This window comes from Bos indicus, chromosome 4 (assembly GCF_029378745.1).
Source record: "Bos indicus isolate NIAB-ARS_2022 breed Sahiwal x Tharparkar chromosome 4, NIAB-ARS_B.indTharparkar_mat_pri_1.0, whole genome shotgun sequence".
Lineage (NCBI taxonomy): Eukaryota > Metazoa > Chordata > Mammalia > Artiodactyla > Bovidae > Bos > Bos indicus.
This window is the reverse complement of record NC_091763.1, coordinates 35,345,667-35,351,138: the sequence shown is the minus strand read 5'-3', so window position 1 is coordinate 35,351,138 and position 5,472 is coordinate 35,345,667. Positions and strand designations below refer to the sequence as shown.

Below are 5,472 nucleotides of genomic sequence, written 5' to 3'. Positions count from 1 at the left end.
AGAACAATTGCCCACTTCTGAAGGGTAAAAAGTTTCAAAAGAATGAATTAACTTTGTGTTTTTAACTTTGCCATCATTTTGCCTTTATTCTTGGCATAGAATAACATGAAGATTAAAGATGATTTTCTTTTCTTTACATTTAGCAGTTCTTTAGCTACAGTTTGCTCTCTCTCTCTCTCTCTTTTGACAACTGACCATGTTGGAACATTACATAAACTATCTTAGGTTTTGTATTTCTCAACTCTAAAATTTCCATCTGGTTCTTTCTAAATGTCTTCCTTTCTTTTTGAGATTTCTTATTTTTTATTATAAGCGTATTTTCCTTTGTGTCCACAAACACAAATGCTGCTTTACAATCCTTGTCTACTGATTCTAACATCTGGGTCATCTCAATTGGTTTCTTGAATATGGGTCAAATTTTCAATCATGTCCTGGTCATTGTGAAAGAGGGTATTATAGAGATTTCAGTTTTGATTACAATATATTCCTCAAAAGACTACTCCTTTTTGTTTGTGTTAGTGTACAGTTAGCCAGGTTAAACTTAAAGCTGCCTTTGCTGATGTGGGCAGCTTCTGAAAGCTGTTTAATTCTTTTATCCTTACCTGGGCTGTTTGGAGTTTACCATCTGCATACATACATAGCCAGAGATGTGGACAGAATTTATATGCAGAATTTGAGGCTTTCTAAATTAGGATCTCTCCTTTCTTGTATTTCCTCTTATGTTTCCACTGGCTGTAGTAGCTCTAAACTCTTTCCTGTGGTTCTTCAAAGCAGTAAGGCTCTAAATTTCCATCTGAGTTTTTGCCACTTCACATGTCACAGACTGGAGTCTAATATCAGGTAAAAACTATTTTTTAAAAAAGGAAACTTCATCCAATGCTGTTTCTGGTTCCAAAGAGTGACTCCTGCTCAGTATATTCTGCCTGCTTTTGGTGATTTTCCAGTGCCTCTAGATAACTAACTGCTCAATTTATATTTTTGTACCCCAGAAACTATAATTATTATCTATAGGGGCATTAAAAGACATTTGCTCCTTGAAAGGAAAGCTATGACAAACCTAGAAACTGTATTAAAAGGCAGAGATATCACTTTGCCAACAAAGGTCCATATAGTCAAAGCTATGGTTTTTCCAGTAGTCATGCACAGATGTGAGGGTTGGACCATAAAGAAGGCTGAGAGCAGAAGAATTGATGCTTTGAATTGTGGTGCTGGAGAAGACTCCTGAAAGTCCCTTGGACAGCAAAGAGATCAAACCAGTCAATCCTAAAGGAAATCAACCCTGAATATTCATTGAAAGGACTGAAGCTGAAGCTGAAATTCCAATACTTTGGCCAGCTGATGCAAAGAGCCAACTCATTAGAAATGACCCCCAATGTGGGAAAGATGGAAGTTAAGAGGAGAAGGGGACAACAGAGGATGAGATGGTTGGATGGCAGTACTGACTCAATGAATATGAGTTTGAACAAACTCTGGGAGATAGTGAAGGACAGGGAAGCCTGGCGTTCTGCAGTACATGTGGTTGAAAAAGGAGAATACTATTTAGTGACTGAACAACAACAAACAACAAAGAGGACAGACCTTCATGTTATTAGTAGAAGCAGAATTTTCTCCAGAAATTTTCATATCTAACTTTCCAACAAAATTATCTCTAGCAAAGAATAATTGTTTCATTAATTTTCATGACATAGGGATCTCTTTTAAGAATGGTTTTATTCAAAACATCTTCCTAATTACTGCCTAATATATAAATATATCATAGAGAAGAAATATATCTTATTAGTTATAATTACTGTTAAAATGTCTGCATCCTGTAACAATATGCAGTTGCTATTAATATTTGCTGGTTTCATGATATCACTTCCAGATAAAACTGTGCAGATATGACCATTTTAACACTAAAATCTAAAGTACATATCATATCAACATATATATAATCTACCAATACATGGCTTTCCTGGTGGCTCAGATGGTAAAGTGTCTGCCTGCAATGCAGGAGACCCAGGTTCAAACCCTGGGTAGGGAAGATCCCCTGGAGAAGGAAATGGCAATCCACTCCAGAACTCTTGCCTGGAAAATGCCATGGACGGAGGAGCCTGATAGGCTACAGTCCATGGGGTTGCAAAGAGTCGGACACGACTGAGCGACTTCACTTCACTTAACTTCACCAATACATAGTTTAAAAAGTACTTAGAAGATAAACCATATGTTACATTTTAACACTTATTGTCTTATGATTCATGCTTTTTATTTATAATGATTGGCAGTATTTTTGAATATTTTTGTAACAACATACATTAATGAGGTCTATATCTGATGATATTTTGATTTGCAGAAATGATGTAAAATACATTTCCACATATTGAAGAAATTACAAACTGATGTAGAAAATACATCTTTTGTATTTTTAGACTTATTAATAAAATATATACTTTAATAAAAATGAACCATAGTATACTTTCATTTTATTTATCTTACTACCATCTTCTTAAAATATGTTATATAATGAAAATTACTGATAAAAGCTATTTTCCCTGGTTGCTACCATGAGTATGTCTCTGTGTAGAAAAGCAGAAAAACAAACCTAAGATTAACAGTAATATAGCATCTTCTACAATGACAGAAATTAACACTATGCTATAAAATCAAGGACTCAATGCTAGGAGCAAACCCTCCCCCCCCAAAAAAAAGACATGATTTTCATGTAGGTTATAAAATAAGGTCTAAGTATCATATTTCCTGACTAATATCAAAAGTTTCAGTTGTAAAAATTAATGACAAAGCAAAAAACTTTCTAAAATAGATTTTTTAAAATGTGTTTTAAAACTAGGCATTTGGCCACTTGTGATTATTGTCTAATTCTGCAAATATGTTTTAAAGCCAAGCATGTCAAGTGAACTTAAACAGAATTACCAGAATTATGAAATCTTCTGTAGAGATAACCATCCTTGGATCTCTGGAGATTTTCTCGTATTAAGTCCTGTATGGTAGCCAAAGAAAGTCAAAAGAGTCTCTGTTCAGATTTCCTTCATTTGGTCTTCTCACCACAATTTTAACATTAGAAGGATATTAACTCTCGATGCTAGAGAGCCTGTGTATTTAACTTATTTATTTCCATTTTCCAGTTGTGTGGAAGAGGAAGAGATTGAACTATTGATGTGCTTTTGGAAATATAGGTGGGCCTACAAAACAGGGCTTGGAGAAAGAGAAGAAATGTATGAGATTAAAGATTAAAAATAAGTAAAGAAGCATACAGATACTTCAGTAACATTGACAAAAATTAGATTTGGGTACCAAGGAATATCTTTCCTTTTCTCCTTTCCTTTTTGCTTCTCTTCTTTTCACAGCTATTTGTAAGGCCTCCTCATACAGCCATTTTGCTTTTTTGCATTTCTTTTTCTTGGGGATAGTCTTGATTCCTGTCCCCTATACAATGTCACGAACCTCTATTAGCCTTTGCCCTGCTTCATTCTGTACCCCAAGGCCAAATTTGCCTGTTACTTCAGGTGTTTCTTGACTTCTTACTTTTGCATTCCAGTCCCCTATAGTGAAAAGGACATATTTTTTGGGTGTTAGTTGCAGAAGGTCTTGTAGGTCTTCAAGGAACCATTCAGCTTCTTCAGCGTTACTGGTTGGGGCATAGACTTGGACTACCTTATTATTGAATGATTTGCCTTGGAAACAAACAGAGATCATTCTGTTGTTGAGATTGCACTCAAGTACTGCATTTCCGACTCTTTTGTTGACTATGATGGCTACTCCATTTCTTCTAAGGGATTGGTGCCCATAGTAGTAGATGTAATGGTCATCTGAGTTAAATTCACCCATTCCAGTCCATCTTAGTTCGCTGATTCCTAGAATGTCGATGTTCACTCTTTCCACCTCCTGTTGGACCACTTCCAATTTACTTTGATTCATGGATCTAACATTCCAGATTCCTATGCAATAATGCTCTTTACAACATCAAACCTTGCTTCTATCACCAGTCACATCCACAACTGGGTGCTGTTTTTGCTTTCACTCCATCCCTTCATTCTTTCTGGAGTTATTTCTCCACTGATGTCCAGTAGCATATTGGGCACCTACCGACTTGGGGACTTATTTTATTTAACTTATATGCAGAGTACATCATGAGAAATGCTGGGCTGGAGGAAGCACAAGCTGGAATCAAGATTGCCGAGAGAAATATCTATCACTTCAGATATGCAGGTGACACCACCCTTATGGCAGAAAGTGAAGAACTAAAGAGCCTCTAGATGAAAGTGAAAGATGAGAGTGAAAAAGTTGGATTAAAGCTCAACATTCAGAAAACTAAGATCATGGCATCCAGTCCCGTCACTTCATGGCAAATAGATAGGTAAACAGTGGAAATAGTGGCTGACTTTATTTTTCTGGGCTCCAAAATCACTGCAGATGATGATTGCAGCCACGAAATTAAAAGACACTTACTCCTTGGAAGGAAAGTTATGATCAAACTAGACAGCATATTAAAAAGCAGAGACATCACTTTACTGGCAAAGGTCTATCTTTTTCCAGTGGTCATGTATGGATATGAGAGTTGAGCCATAAAGAAAGGTGAGCACTGAAGAACTGATGCTTTTGAACTGTGGTGTTGGAGAAGATTCTTGAGTCCCTTGGACTGCAAAGAGATCCAACCAGTCCATCCTAAATGAGATCAGTCCTGAATATTCATTGGAAGGACTGATGCTGAACCTGAAATTCCAATACTTTGGCAACCTGATGGGAAGAACCAACTCATTGGAAAAGACCCTGATGCTGAGAAAGATTGGAGGTGGGAGGAGAAGAGGATGACAGAGGTTGAGATGGTTGGATGGCATCAGTGATGCAATGGACATGAGTTTGGGTAGGCTCTGAGAGTTGTTGATGGACAGGAAACCTGGTGTGCTGCAGTCCGTGGGGTCACAAATAGTCAGACACAACTGAGCAACTGAACTGCACTGACTGACCTTTCTTGCGGTAATGTTTTGTTTTTTTTTCTTCTTCTTCCTGTAGTTTGTCTTTTGGAAATTTCTTTCATGACAGACTTGAAGTTGTAAACTTTTTCAATTTAAATGGTATTTATTGCTTTCTCATTCTTTGTAGTTCAGATGAAAATATAATTCTAGTTGGTTCAGTTCAGTTCAGTTCAGTCACTCAGTCATGTCCAATTCTTTGCGACCCCATGAATTTCAGCACGCCAGGCCTCCCTGTCCAAGACCAACTCCCGGAGTTCACTCAAACTCACGTCCATTGAGTCGGTGATGTCATCCAGCCATCTCATCCTCTGTCGTCCCCTTCTCCTCCTGCCTCCAATCCCTCCCAGCATCAGAGTCTTTTCCAATGAGTCAACTCTTCACATGAGGTGGCCAAAGAATTGGAGTTTCAGATTTAGCATCATTCCTTCCAAAGAACACCCAGGGCTGATCTCCTTTAGAATGGACTGGTTGGATCTCCTTGAAGTCCAAGGGACTCTCA

The 5,472-nt window shown here is 37.5% G+C and overlaps 1 non-coding gene across 1 annotated transcript; it reads left to right on the top strand.

Moving 5' to 3' along the window:
* The first annotated feature begins 1,951 nt into the window (after window positions 1–1,951).
* Window positions 1,952–2,023, top strand: TRNAC-GCA (transfer RNA cysteine (anticodon GCA)). The gene has a single exon. It is a non-coding gene; the product is annotated as a tRNA-Cys (tRNA).
* Window positions 2,024–5,472: the final 3,449 nt, after the last annotated feature.